This window comes from Chionomys nivalis, chromosome 23, assembly GCF_950005125.1.
Source record: "Chionomys nivalis chromosome 23, mChiNiv1.1, whole genome shotgun sequence".
Classification (NCBI taxonomy): domain Eukaryota; kingdom Metazoa; phylum Chordata; class Mammalia; order Rodentia; family Cricetidae; genus Chionomys; species Chionomys nivalis.
In genome coordinates, this window is record NC_080108.1 from 17830627 (window position 1) to 17846480 (window position 15854).

Below are 15854 nucleotides of genomic sequence, written 5' to 3' on the forward strand. Positions count from 1 at the left end.
TCCGATGCAGGTGGACATACCACACATCCACTCTGACCTTCTACCTGAAGTCACCACTCAGTCACCCCCAGGCCTCAGGTGCATGTGAGTCCCCCACCCCACACACCCGAGCTCTCCTTCCTCCGTCCATCAGCAGCCACTACTCCCATTCACCCCTCCCTGCCTTCCCAAGGCCTTGGGTGTATGTATGCAGGTAGAATCTGCCCTCGGCACTCAGGCCGAAGGAAGAAACCAACAGGGATCCTGAAGGAGATCTGGGGCCTGGGGTTCCAGAGACAGAATGTTGTCACACAGACTTGGTTCTTGATCGGACCCTTTAGAGAGAGGTTCAGCTAAAGAACCGAAGCCTGTCTTTCCCAAGGGAAAAGGTCACACTAACCTTGCTCACAGGACGTCCGTTTCAGTGCTGAGGAACAACAGCACAGTTCCTCTTTGGAGAACTAATCTCTACCGTCTTTATCGTGTGGCTCCTTCGGGCCTCCCTCACGCCTGTCACCAGGACTTGAACGGTCACACCTTCCTTACACAGAGCTGCAGGAACCTTAGCATGGAGCTGAGGTACGGCCAGGTCTTCAGGGCGAGCTTGTGCCTCTTAGCCCAGTGGAGCGGGAAACTTTCACTATGCATCTGAGTGGTTGCTGCGGAGCGCGCCTTCCGCTCCTCCAACCAATAGACTTTAAGATACCAACCCACTTGGGCGTGGTCTCGTTAGCTTTAAGAAGCTGCGGTAGCCATGTGCTTCCAGCTCCACTTCAGGCTACTGGACTCCTTTCCTGATCACGCAGAGGGCTGTTGTCTGGGACGGTGATCTGTAAGTTTTTTCCCTTTAAATAAATAACCATTCTATTAATCATAATTCCAAACTGATGTGGGATTGTTTGTGACTTATGCCTTCAAGTGGGTACCTTTTGCTATTCCTCTGCCTTAAAATACCACTCACCGCTTCTTCTTCTTCTGGAAAACACCAAATGGCGGATGACGCCGGTGCAGAGGGAGGACCCGGAGGACCCGGGGGCCCAGGATTCGAATGCTGCGGCAATTTCCGCGGAGGATTCGGCAGCGGTCTGAGGGGCTGCGGCTGTGGTTGAGGCCATGGCCGAGACCGAGGCCGAGGCTGCGGGGCTCGCGGAGGTAAAGCTGAAGACAAGGAGTGGATTTTCGTCACCAAGCTGGGCCGCCTGGTTAAGGACATGAAAATTAAGTCCCTAGAGGAGATCTACCTGTTCTCCCTGCCCATTAAGGAGTCTGAGATTATTGACTTTTTCCTGGGAGCTTCCCTAAAGGATGAGGTTCTGAAGATCATGCCCGTGCAGAAGCAGACTAGGGCAGGCCAGCGGACCAGGTTCAAGGCTATTGGGGACTACAATCGTCATGTAGGTCTCGGTGTCAAGTGCTCCAAAGAGGTAGCCACTGCCATCCGAGGGGCCATCATCTTGGCCAAGCTTTCCATTGTCCCTGTGCAGAGAGGCTACTGGGGAAACAAGATTGGCAAGCCCCACACTGTTCCTTGCAAAGTGACAGGCCGCTGTGGTTCTGTGCTGGTGTGTCTCATCCCTGCCCCCAGAGGCACTGGCATAGTCTCCGCTCCTGTGCCCAAGAAGCTACTGATGATGGCTGGCATTGATGACTGCTAAACATCAGCCAGGGGCTGCACTGCCACCCTGGGCAACTTTGCCAAGGCCACCTTTGATGCCATCTCTAAGACCTACAGCTACCTGACCCCCGACCTCTGGAAAGAGACTGTGTTCACCAAGTCTCCTTATCAGGAATTCACTGACCATCTTGTGAAAACCCACACCAGAGTCTCTGTTCAGAGGACCCAGGCTCCAGCTGTGGCCACCACATAAGGGTTTTTATACAAGGAAAATAAAAGTGAATAAAGTCTGTTAAAAAAAAAAAAATACCACTCACCGCCTCTCCTGTTCCCAGAAACATGCTCTCCTTGGCCACAGTAAGCAAAATGGTCACCCAAAAACACGCCCACAAGCAGAGGCCTCTTCACGATCCGTGCATGTAGAGAAGACCGGAACACTCTGCTTTTCATGAGTCTCGTGGAGCAACAGTCGGTGTTGTCACAAAGACAGTGACAGTCACTGTTGAGGGCAGGCTTTGAGGTCTTGTTCTCAGGCGTCCCTCACTGTGACAGTGGTGCTGGCTTCCTGTGGCCTCTGAGTGACGACGTAGGACTCTTAGCTCCAGCACCACATCTGCCGGTACACCGCCATGCTCCCCGTCATTGATCACAAATGGACTGAACCTCTGAAACTGCAAGCAAGCCACCTCAATTCAATGTTTTCTTTATTAGAGTTGCCATGATCATAGTGTCTCTTCACAGCAATAGTAACCCTGCCTAAAACAAGATGGCAGCATCCTGGTCCCTAACAGCTCACTGGTGTTATCAGTGAAGTCAGTGTTCCTGCCCAGAGTTTCTCAGTCCACTTGAGACTCTTAGGTCATTAACCCTTCAGATCCTAGAGACAGATTTAAAAAAAAAAAGAAGAAGGGCAAAGTATTCTCTCATTGGCTGCTTCCTGGTGGAGATGATAAAGGGACATAGGTTCTGTCCCCAGAAACTAAGGGAGGATTGTTCTGGTTAACTTTAAGGAGCAGGAGGAGAGTTTTAACCTGTGGTGTGTCATATGACGGCCATCAGGTGACCCTAGAGAAACATCTGAAACTTAATTATTAGAGGGCTGAAAATGGGCGGTTACAGAGTGAACCTGAGAGATTGACTAGGAAGGGGGAGGAGTAGAATCAGGAGCCAGAGAGAGGAGGTGGGGGCCCCATAGAAGACAGAGGGAGGATTCGTATTGCATCTCAGAGGACTGTGGGTATCTGGCAGACGGAGTCAGTCAGAACAGGAAGGACATCAGGAGGGGTGGTAAACCGGAAGGAGCAACAGCTCGACCTTCTGGATCTGGGAAGAATGGAGGAAGGGAAGAGGCTGGGAAAAGCGCAGCCGGCTCAGGAGGTCACTGTGAGTGAAGGACCCGGGAAGGAGTGGATCACTGTGTGAAGATGGATCTCGAGAGGGGGAGGATCCATAGGGATGAGGGGCAGGGCAGACCAGGAGCACTGGGCCATGGACCAGAACCCTGTAGCAGGATAAGGTGACTGTAACCGGGGGCCGTTTGCTGCATCAAACACCTGCATAAGGAGCAAAAGCCTGGAAGTCTGTGAGAGAAGTCAGGTGAGCCAGCGTCTAACTGACAGTTTGAGAGAGAAGAGGGATCCCATTGAGTCCCTTTTCCAGGCTTGTCTAGGGAAGCTCTGAGGACACCACTTGGACATCCTAAATCATTTCCCAAACCTGTGAGTCTGATGACCCCGCATGTGCTGCCTCCTTTAATCAGGAAGTGTGGATGCTTAGGGTGCAGGAAGGCACATTCTGTCCGTGAGAAGAGCTCCTCCGGAGAGAGACGGCCTTCATAGTCAAGTGCAGCTTTTAGATTTCACCTCAGAATTTAAGCAGAGTAGCCTGATTCTAAGCTATGAACAGACCCAGTAGTGCTGAAGTGAGCCAAAACTTTGTCCTACATATATATATATATATATATATATATATATATATATATATCAGGAAGAAACACATTAGTGAGAAAGTTGTCCTAATAATATTTCATATGGTTAAGTATAATATCTGAGGACCAAAGTCCCATCCTTGAACTGTTAAAGAAATACATCGATCATTTTAATCTTGGTTGTACTTGCCTCCTGGGTTTAAGACTACGTAGGTAGCCAAAATTAATCTTTTTTTTTGTCAAGGCCAACTGAGGATCTAGTCTTCAGGGGTCAACAAGTAGCAGCATGTCTAAATGCTAACTCCCCCAATAATGCCCAGGAAGGAAAACCACTGGCTTATCATTTGTTAATTTAATTAATATTCAATAACCAATAACCTATACCTGGGAAAATTCTCGCAGTTTTGAGAACATGGTTGACTGCGGCTGAACCTCTGTGAAGAGACAGCCAACAGAGAAGACCTGTGACTCAGGGCCAAAGACAAACTTTCCTCCTCGGAGGAGGATTTTGAGCCCTCAGCATCCTTCTCTCCCTGCAGCAGAAGCCTGCTACACGGTCCCATTTCACTCAAGAATGTGAGTAACTGCTCCTGACACCTGAGCATCTCATAGTAGCCTGAGTAAGTCGGAGGAATAATACTGAATTTCATTTGCCATCCTTGGGGCTCAGCTGAATTCGTGTGGGTCCCAGAAAATATCATGTGCCTTAAAATGCTACCTGTGTCTTATGAGTATGTGTGAGTGAGTGTGTGTGTGTGTCCGTGTGTGTGCTGCTAGACACCTTCATGGCACACCTTATGAGCATCCTCATGAATATTCAAGCCTTTTGTGCAGGGGAGTCAAGTCTAAAGGTGACATTGTCCTTCAGTAAAGTTGATTTCTTTCTCTTTGCATGAGGGGCACACAGAGACCTTCGTCGGTGTATCTAGATTGGCTGGGCAACATCACCCAATCACAGGACAGTATCATCAGAAGAATGAAAGGTTAAAGATAACCTTGTGCTGCGTCAGCGATGACAGACACTGTACCCTTGGTACTGTGGGGCCCCTGAAGGTCTTGTGCCTTCCTCGTGGTCATGAAATCTTGTCTCCATGAGTCTTAAGGAGACAAGCAGAAGATCTGCCTCTGACCTCAGAGGAAATGAAGCCCTTTCATCCGCGTGCGCACACACTTTGGTAGCGGTTCCCCAACAGGGCCAGCTCCGAGAATACAGGTCTCATCACAGAATAGCAATGCTTGCAAAGAGAGAGCCCAGTAAACCAGAGCTATGTGACCTAACAAACCTGGGAGGAAGCTGGAGGCCTGCGTCTCTTACACCTGCAGATGTGGGTTGCTGGTCCATGGTTACCGTCTAAGTCACCAACAACAGCCTGGAGACCATGGGGCCATGGCGTGGCCATTCTCTGCTTTTAAAGACAAGGTCTCAGGGACATGGTAGGCACCCATGGTACCCAAGGTCTCTGCAGAAAGACAACATTTGGGGCCGTGCGGTAAAATACAGAAGACAGAGGAGAGAATGTGATGCCCAGAGACCCTCAGTCTCCTCCTCACTCCTCCTGGGGGAACTGTAGCTCTGGGCAGGATGCTCAGCTGCTACCACACACTGTGCCATATCTGATAGAAAGAGAGATGTGGGGATGCTTGAAAACCCCCGGGGGATGCATGAGTGCAAGGTCAAGGAGTCACAAGGGAAACCAGGGGCTGAAGAGCCACGTGCCTTACCCAGGCAGCATCCTCATCCCCCTGTTCTCATCAGTGGTTTGCACAGGACCTCAGGATGCTGAGCACCACCATGAGTGACAGAAAATATCCATCCAGCCCTTCCTTAGAGCTGTACTGTGTTCACACTGTGACCTCATCAGCCTGGTTACCCCCAAGGCATGGGGTTTTCTAAAGGAGTAACAACAGATCAGCTCTGAAGTCTCCCCAATCTTAACTGCCTCTGATTCTGTGCGTAGTTAATCATTTGTTTGTCTGTTTATTTATTTGAGATGGGGCCTATCTATGCTGTCCAAGCAGGTCTTAGGCCCCCTAGGTTAAAGGGATCCGAGTAGCTGAGACACCTGGTATATGCTCCACATCTGGATTTGACTTTCCTCTTAGCCCTTCAGCTTTGAAAAGGCCATGGGGGACGTACCAGCTGTTCCAGCCCCTGAACATGCTAACTACCATGATCTCTACGATATGCAGGATGTTGGGAAGGGGTCTTAACAGAAGGGCACTTGGGAACCTCTGTGCTGCTGAGGGCTGAGGAACAATGGGGTATCTGGAGGAACTCCTAGGGATGAGGCAGCCCCTGGGTCCACACTCCTATCCCTTGTCCTGCCCCCCAACATCAACAAACAGGCAGATCCCCTGTCTGTCCCAAGCTACCTGCTGTTTGAGGGTAGGAGGCCCTCTAGCAGAGACAATCGTGACTCAAAAGAGTAGAAAACACACCTGTTTCCCTTCACAAGCTTAAAATTAGATGAAGAGAAAACTTGTACCTTTTTCTAATGCGATGAAACTCAGAATACACAGAGTATGGCCAAGGTTCTCAGACCCAGAGCTGTCTAAGGAGGCAACCTCCGACTCTAAGCCGGAACGGCACGTCTGATCTGTGGTGGTAGAGACGGAAAAGATTAACCACAGCGGTCGAAAGCAGCTGGGAGTGCAGCTGTCACCCCGTGGAAAGCGCAGTTTGTTGAAAGCTGCTCCAACTGTCTGCAGAGCCTGGGGCGCTTAATGCAGCCACACCCAGGGAAGGCCCGATTAGGAGTGAGGCGATGCTGCCCCCTAGAGGTCAATCTAGAACTGTCACGGTACTGAAGGCTTGATGTTTGGGTTCAGGGTCTGATGGTGCCCTGTGAGAAAAGTTTAGAGTGTTTCCCAGACTTGGAGCTCAAAACAGATACAGAGAATCCCATCTAAGCAGAGTGTAAACTCGGGACCAAAGCAGAATAACCCAGCGGCCTGGATGTCTGACTGAGAGATACAGCAAGAGGCCAGCCTGCCTATCTCTGTTCCCACAGGCACTCTGGATGCCTGATGGCTCCCAGGAGAAGATATGACCACCTGTTGAGCATGCTTTGAGGGAAGCAGGGCTGGACACAGCGTAGGGCGACGCCCCTCGACTCAGCATGGAGTACGTGCAAAAGACTACGCCAGGCTGGCACATGTGTAGCAAGCCATTTATCCTGCCGGTGGCTACCACATTGTTCACAAATGAGAAAGAAATCGAAGACTAGAAAGGTTTTCCGTTTCCCAGGCCTCTAATTTAATGCACGCCATTGCCAGGCGGTGGCTCTAGTCCCTCCCAGTATGGAAGAAAGAAAAGGTCTCAGAATCAATACCCGGGTGCATTCTCATAACGAAAATAACGTACCGCGATCAGGATTCTAATGACAGAAGGAAAAAGGATCGCTGAAATAGGCTTGTGATTTGAGTGGGTGACGACCTACAGTGAAATTACCTACAGCTTCTTAAACCTTGACCCCTACGGTGTCCCCGAACGTCCCAAAGCAAAATGTCTCCAAGCCCACACCCCTGATCTCATGTTTGCTTCCATTATCCTCTGTGTCTGTCCTGTCGAATGTTAAACGGCCCCAGGAGAAGTTGCAAATTCTTATTCTAGATCAAGGGATGGAGAACGCTTCCCTGTAAACCCAAAGAAAGTGACCTCCTATCTTCCTACTATGAATTTAATTTTTAAAAATAAAGTGTGGGGCTCTATTCAAGCAACCAGCCTGCATAGGGATTTGGAAGGAAGAAACTGTCCTACTTATTTTATTTATTCACTGGAGTGCTAAGTGTCCTGGAACTGCAGAACTCGGGTTTGTTATGTGATTATTAAACATCCCCCACAACTTCCTTTACAGCCACTACATCTGGGCTTTATAGCCTTCTTCTTAGTTCCCAGGCTCTAACTAAAAGAAATGCAAAGTATAAACTATAAAAATGTACAAAACCTAAGATGGACTTGTGAACTTTGGCCAAATGAGTCTTCACTTATTTCTTTATCTTTTCTTAATTTAATATAATTTTTAATATAATATAATCGGGAACTTTGACAAAACAGACATCAGCAAGATGCACTGTTCATGATGCCACTCCACGGTGATGCCTCAGTGACTGCTGGGAGCTACTCACCTCTCTCATTTTCTTCCTGGAAGAATATTTCGTGTCCTGCTTATTTCATTATTAAAGAAATACTAAAATCTAGTCATCTATACACCTCCACAGTGAAATCTTTCCAAGCATCTTTTTCCTTGAGCTTTGCACATATTCTTTTATATTTATTTTATGTGTGTGAATGTGCACCACGTGAGTGCCTGGGAGTTACAGGTGGCTGTGGGCCACCATGTCTGCGCTGCGAACCAAACCTGGGTCATCTGGAAGAGCAGCAAATGCTCCTAACCACTGAGACATCTCTCCAGTCCCCAAATTACTTTCTGAGCTGAAGTTTGGGCACCCTGATGTGTTGCCAAGTAAACTGGGCTCCAAAAGGAAAGCTATAAACCTTGGCACATCCTTGCTTGTAAAATGCTACTCAATAGCGTGTTCTTATTCAGTTGAAATAAGCATACAAAGCAATGAGAATAGTTCTCGCTGATTCAAGTATAGGGTTGGCTTCCTGCTTTTCTGCGTGTGTGTGTGTGTGTGTGTGTGTATGTGTATGTAGATGTGTCTGTTTGCATGTGTGCAGGTGCACATGAGGTAGCTGTATCTGTGTGGAGGCCAGAGGTCAACCTTAAGTGTCATTCCTCGGGAGCTGCCCTCCTGGTTTTTTTAAGACAGGCTCTCTCACTGGCCTGGAGCTCCCTGATTCAGGTAGAGCTGGCTGGCCAGTGCATCCCAGGAATCTATCTGCCTCCACCTCCCCCAGCAAAGGGGTTATTAGCATGCACCACCACGCCCATCCTCACAGACTCAGGCCCTCACACCTGTGCAGCAAGCCCATTGCTAGCAGAGAGCTTTCCCAGCCCAATTCCCTGCCTTCGATAACTGCAATGTGGTCCTATGGGAGATTTTCTTGTTTTTTTAAGAATGTGTGAGTGAAATAGTTAGACACAAGGAGATGCCGTATTATACTTTTAAAAGACCTTTTTAAAAAATTGAACCATGTAAGGTGGATCACTCCTCTACCCCCAGGATTTAAGAAGCAGAAGCAAGAAGGTGATCATAACAAAAAGCCAGGGATACATGGGAAGACACTGTTTCAAAAAAAAATTTTAAATAGATGAAAAATTACCTGCACCATGATGAAAGGCAAACTTTTAATATGGCAGGGAAAGAATACATGGCAAGCTTTGTACTCTTCTAACTTTTCTGTGATTCTGAGGTTATTTCAAAATATCTTCAGTTTTTAAACCCTTCTAGAAACTATCCCTAATAGTCATCCAGGTGAAACTCCAATGATAGGAGTTTTAAAATTGTAAAAAAAAAAAAAATCATTGTAAAAAAATCTTTTATTTCCATCCTCTTTTTCTCTTTTCTCTGAGAGGGCTAAAAGTAAACTCTGTTTCAGATGAGTGCATAGACCAGAATTCCCAAAAAGCAAACAGTACAAATTCCCAAACCTCAATGGGCCTCCTCCAGCCCCAGGTACCACCCATGTGGCACTGAGTGTGTTGATCTGGTTCCAAACTGGGCCCCAGGGCTCCATTAGGGTCCACGAAGAAGGAGCGTCCACAAGCTCCCTTGCAGTCAAGAAACCGGATCCCCAATGGGTGCTTTTACTCCACTGATCACCCTCCCCTCCCCCTACCGCCACCCCCAGTCACCGCACCTCAGAATTCTTGTGCATACGAGAAGTACTCCTTACTAGATCTAGAATCCCAAACAGCAACTTCCAGGTGTGAAGCATCAAGCACCTGCAGAGAAAAGCCTGCTTTGAAAGATCAGAGGGCGGACGTTTGATTAAGAGTGAGAGCCGTGCTAACAGCATCATATTCCAGAAACTCATATTCTCCGGAAAGCGTGGGATGCACGCTTCCAAGAGAGGAGCACCATACATGTCTACACGTACAGCAATGGGTAGAACCAGATGTGTGGGCAGATGTAACGGTTCCCAGCAATACCTCCCTAGCACGCTGACAGTTCAAGCCGCCATGGCTTCTCCAGACTGAGCTCCGGCAATGCTTCTCACTCAAGAGCGAACGCAGAGCGCAGACTCCCCAGCTCCTAGCGTGCTTTAGAGCCGCTTCTTTCTGGCCGCATGCATCAAAAACATCACACACAGTTCGAGCCACCAGGTGAAGGCTGTTTGTTACTGCGCTAGGAACAGTGAGGCGTTCTCTGCTCTCCCTTCCTTAGTACCTCACTCAGTATGATAATGTTTACTTGATTCTCTCTCTCTCTCTGACAGCTGTAAATCAACAGTCCCTTGTGCACAAATCAGGCTTCTGAACACTCGAAAACTCCTACACACACACACACACACACACACTTGCACCCGCGCCAGAAGATAAGGCCAATTCTCTCCCATAAATTTGTGAGCTTGTTACCATAGAAACCGGTTCAAGCATGCACGTGCAGATTAGCAGTGCCACCTAGTGGGATACCGATGATAATGCAATCATCCCTCAAACCTTAGGACCTTGAATGGGACGAAATGGCTAGGTGGTTTGAGGTGGGTTCGGCTGGGTTTGCTTTTGTGTTTGGCTTGGCTTGGCTTGGCTTGGTTTAGTTTGGTTTGCCTTTAATAGCTACCATAGCTCTTCCCTTAATTTTATAGAGATCTGCCCACCTGTGTCAAATTCAAGTTCCTCAAAACCTTTTCCTTCTCACAGACAGACTCAGAGAACAGCGTCAAACAACAGCCCATCTCATTTTCTGGATGCTCAGCTTGACTATTCCATTTGTGGCTCTAGGTATATCATAAATTACTGCATTCCCTTGAGTAATGCATATATAGTGGACAGTAGCAAGCAACATTTTGAGAACCAGAAATAATAATGAGCCTTCCTGAGTCATTGATTCATTTATTCAGGTCATGTGACTTCTGTTTTATGTCAGTTAAATGTGCTTGTGATAAACCTGGAGTCGCCAATATGTGTCTGCGTCACATTAAGGAAGTTTGACCAAGAGGGAGTCCAGGCTTGAATTTTCCACCGCTCTCCCTGTGTCTTTCACCTCTCTCTAGCTTGTGATTTCCGCCCTGTCTGTTCAGAGCAAAGGACTTTGCTCTCTGTGTATCTGAATAGCACAGGAAGCGTCACGTGAGAAAGGAATGTGCACTGCTTTATAGAAATCTTTAGCAGGGCTTTGCAAGGGATTAACTTATTTACTCCAATTTACCCAGATAACCACCACGCTGCAAATGTATCAAGCAGTATCTGGGTGCCGCTTCCAGATAGATGTCTGTTTTATAAGGTTCACTTTTGACCTGCTCCAGTTATCAGCAAGTGACTATCACAGCACACATACAAACACACAAGCATTTCTCTCTGGGTCTGGGGAATGAAAGGGCTGACAACCTAAGATCACAGCTGTGTACTAGTTTAGGTTATAAAAGTTGATTACATGGAACTCCAAGGAAGTGGGGTTTAACTTGTCTCCTAAAGACAAGTTAAACAGGCTGAGTTCACAGCAGGATAGCCATCTCAAAGGTTTAAGCAACCTCAGGCTGTATTAGTAACTCCATTGTGAGTTCCAACAAAAGTTCTAGTCTCTTCAAACACAAGAAATATTCTCATAACAATGAATCAGCGTGTAATTTCTGTAAGGAACTTAGCCATTTCTTCAAGGAACAGGAAGTTGATGCTGTAAATACAAGATCTCTTGGCCTCAGCAAGGTCCAGAGGACTCATGCATTGCTATCTGGGCAGGGTGGGTCTGGGGATAATTTGTACTCAGGGAGGGTCTTTAGCAGTCCATGCCTGCTGCTAAACCCTCTTACTGCAAAGCTGCGACCCACACAGAAAATAGATTTGCCCACCTGTTCAACAAGGGGTCGCTTCCAAGTCCAGGCTGCCTTCCATCTTCCCCCGATCAATAGCCTCTTGAGATACAAGCCGTGGAGGGAAATCTTTAGTGAACATCTCCAAATAATAATCTGCCAAACATGATCTATTACTCTGAAGGGCCTGGTCTACTTGGGGCATGTGGTACGGAAGATGAACATACCGACTTCAGACTCTAGGAACACAGACAGCCCAGCCGTAGACAGAATCACTGCAGGCAGCAGAAGTAATGGTGACATGAAATAGCTCACTCTTCATCCAAACACTTGGATACAACATAAGTTATTGGTCATATTAAAGACTCATGTTCCCTGTGTACATTTTAAACAAAGGAAACATCTCAGGATTGCATGACAATTGTTTGCAATTTTGAAAAACCAAAAGTTGAGGTTTGGTATTATTGGAGTGGTGTTTTTCATACTGGGTAGGAGAAGGAGGGAAGGGGAGCTCTCAGGAATTAGATGGGCTCATGTCCTTCTTCTCAACTCACAGTTGCCCCCAGACTCTGGCCAAAAAGATGAGCTCTTTTTCTGCGCATTAATTCTCCGATCGTGAAGTCTCCAGGCAGTCGTGTAAATATTCAGGCAATAAATAAGGGGATCCAGATGGAGTGGTCTTCACAGTTACTTTCATTTCTCTGTCAAAATATTTAGCTAGTCTGTAAATCTTCCTTAAAACATTAACTTGTCACTGAATGCAAACATTTCTGTGAGTGATGTTAATCGCCCCCCCCCCCCAATTCACTAAATGCAGCTCTCATAGAGCGTTTCTTCGGTGATTGTTAAGGGTGGCTGGATCCAAAGTCCAGTATATAAAATCCAGACAGGCTATCTGCGGAAAGGAAAGAGTTCACCCTCTTCCCATCCGACCCCAGCAGAAAGCATCTGTTCCAGCCAGCTCAGTCCTGAGAGAAAACCAGCAGGCAAGGCACCCCGAGTAGCAAAGAGATGCTGAGACAATTTGGAGGGCCAGGAGGAGGTCTAGCCGCGTGGGGCTATTTCTGGAATGTGTCTATTATCCGGGGCCAGCGAAGTCAGCCTCAACTCCGCAGAGTTCTCATTTCCTGAAAACCGTGTGATGCAAACCCGTATTATTGCCTCGGCGTTGTTTAGTGTGGGTTTCTTCCCAGTTTGGAAAGACACGCACAGCATAAAATCGAATACATTTTTAATGCCCTGGAAACGTGCAGTGGCTTTTAATGGGAGTGATTAGCCTTACGAAAAGAAACAGAAAATACCGAGGAAGTGGATTAATGTGCAGCACCTCTCTTCCCAACATGTGTCCTGAGATTTTGGGGGATCCTCTCCTCAAGCCCATAAATCCACCAGAAAAATTCAGCTATCACCTACAAAAAGTCCCTAGAGCCGCCACCTATAGCGAGGGAAAAGGTGGGGTGATGTGGCTTCCCCTCCCATGTCCCTGAAGCTTTGTGCTTGGTTGGGAGAACAGAGCTGTGTGAGAAATACTGATTAGGTCATCTTGGAAAAGCAGAGAGTTCTGGGAGGCAGAATAACATTCCACAAAAATCCCCGCGTCTTCACTTCCCAGAATCTGAATCTTGTGTGGCGAAGGGATTTTACCAAAAAGATTCAAAAGAAAACATTAAGGTACTTTAGAGTGGTTGGTTATCCTTGATGGTCCCCAGTGGCCCAATGCCATCACAAGGATACTTACAAAAGGAGGCAAGAGAATCAGTTAATAGCGGCAGACCTTGACCACGGAAGCAGAAGATGGAGGCTACAGGAAGCACCATGGGACAGGAACACAGATGGCCCTAGGAAAGGAAAAGGACCCTGATTCTTCTCAAGCCTCCAGCAGAGGATAGCCCTGTGGACACTTTGATTGTATACTTCTGACCTTCAAATTATAAGAAAACTAATTTGGACTGTTTTAAGCCCCCTAGATTTGTGGTATGCTGTTACTGTAGATGTTAGGGTTTCTGTGGCTGTGATAAAACACCGTAACCAGAAGCAACCTGGAGAAAGGGGTTTATTTGGCTCACCCTCCCACATAACAGTCAATCATCCAAGGAAGTTAGGGTAGGAACTCAAGGCAGGAAGTATGGAAGCAGGAACTAGTGCAGAGGCCAATGCTGTTTCCTGGTTTGCTCTGCATGGCTTACTCAGGCCGCTTTCTTATACCACACAAGACCCAGGGGTGGCACTGTCCACCAGTGAACTAGACCCATCCCCATCCCCCATCAATCATTAATCAAGAAAATGTACTACAGACCTGCCCACAGGTAAATATGAAAGGAGCATTTTGACAGGTGAGGTCCAAATTGACTCTAGTTCCAAGTTGACAGAGAAGAAGAAGAAGAAGAAGAAGAAGAAGAAGAAGAAGAAGGAGGAGGAGGAGGAGGAGGAGGAGGAGGAGGAGGAGGAGGAGGAGGAGGGAGGAGGAGGAGGAGGAGGAGGAGGAGGAGGAGGAGGAGGAAAAGGAGGAGGAGGAAAGAAGAAGAAAGAAAGAAAGAAAGAAAGAAAGAAAGAAAGAAAGAAAGAAAGAAAGAAAGAAAGAAAGAAGGAAAGAAGGAAGGAAGGAAGGAAGGAAGGAAGAAAGAAAGAAAGAAAGAAAGAAAGAAAGAAAGAAAGAAAGAAAGAAAGAAAGAAAGAAAGAAAGAAACCAAGACAGCAGCCATAGGAAACACATGCCTATTCCCAATTACACAGCACACTTTACCTCGATATCAGCCTTGCTGTGGTGTAAGAGGGTATTAGTAGGGATTTGGAAAGTCCACAGAAGGCTCACAGTAAAGGTAAGTGAAACATTCTCAGGAGTTGATTTTCAAGATAGTTCAGGAAGCCCCCAGGCACGGGGAACCGTGGGCACAAAGGCACAGAGGTAGAAAGCACAGAACATTCCATGCCCTAGAGCAAAAGCAACACAAAGGCTGTCAGCCACCCTGCTCATCCGTGAACCTGCCACAGCTCTGCATCTCAGGATCTGCCATGGCAAGAGCCCCTCAGTCCTGGGGTGGTGACAGCTGCCAGACTGCCATCTCTGGACAGACACAGCTAGGGTACAAAGAGAGAAGTCTGCAAAAACCTGCTACGGCCACTTGCAACACAGAGTTGGCCCTGGGGACCTGGCTCTGGAGAACAAGCAGCACCATTTTCTCAGGGGTCTGATGAAAGCCTTGGCCCAGGACAATGGTGACAAGTAGCCCTTGCTCAGAGACTGAAATGACACAAGAGATCAGGAGTAAAATTTAAGGAGGTGTTCAAAGTCAAGGTCATCTACAAAAATACTGTTTGATTGAATATTTGAAAATTAAAATGAAGAGCCAAAAAAGATTTACAAAATGCCCAAACTGCAAAAAAAAAAAAGAAAGAAAGAAAGAAAGAAAGAAAGAAAGAAAGAAAGAAAGAAAGAAAGAAAGAAAGAAAGAAAGAAAGACAGGAGCGTGCTGAGCCACGGTAGAGCCAGGTCTGAGTGGGAAGTTCCATCCCTTTGAATCTGTCTTTGAAACGCCAATCTTTTTTTGTTTTTGTTTTGCTCCTTGTTGTTGTTGTTGTTGTTTTGTTATTAGAGACAGGGTTTCTTTGTGGCTTTGGAGCCTGTCCTGGAACTAGCTCTTATAGACCAGGCTAGCCTGCTCAGACCCTGCTCAGACCACTACTTGATTCTGGGAGGAGGCTGTGAAGTGGGTGGCAATGGGGACAAGAGCTGGGGAAGAAACACAAATGATGCAGAGGATGAACCTGCTGCACCTGGAAATAGTGGGATCTGAGGTCTCTCTACAGAGTCACAGAATCTCATACTGGGTCCTTCAGAGAGGTAGCCTTTGGACCCACAGCTCAAAGAAGGCAATCGGCAACCAAGGGAGAGATAGGCACAAGACCCTGTTGTACCACAAGACTTCAACCTGGGCTTCTTCCCATCTTCAGCCCCACTTACCCTGCAAAGCCAACTGTGGCTCAGAGGGTGTAAGGCTGAACAAGAGCCAGGCCTCTGCCCCACAGAGCACCAGTGCGTAATGAAAGTTGAGTTTGTACTCTGAGATACGATTGTACCTGTCAGAATGGCCAAGATCAAAAACACTGATAACAGATGAAGGTAGAGAAGATGTGGAGTAAGGGGTACACTCCTCCAAGAGTAAGTGGAGAGATGCAGGGACATTTGAGGGAGGGATGAAGTAGGCTAGAAAGAGGAAATAACCACTTCCAAAGGCTTCTTTTCTTTAGGGAGAAAGTTGCAAGCGTAGAGGTTAAAGTAGAACGCAGACAGTGAAAATGGAAAACCACCAGTAAGAATGGACGTCATCTCGGTGTGTTTTTTTTTTTCAACTAAAAATAAAATTAAAAAACAAAAAGGCTGAAGTCGTGGAAGGGCACCACCCGAACCTTAGCATGACCCTCCTCCTGGACTGAGTGGCTGAGCCGAGTCCCGC

The 15854-nt window shown here is 47.3% G+C and overlaps 1 pseudogene; it reads left to right on the forward strand.

Moving 5' to 3' along the window:
- Positions 1-968: 968 nt before the first annotated feature.
- Positions 969-1847, forward strand: LOC130865363 (40S ribosomal protein S2-like; annotated as a pseudogene).
- Positions 1848-15854: the final 14007 nt, after the last annotated feature.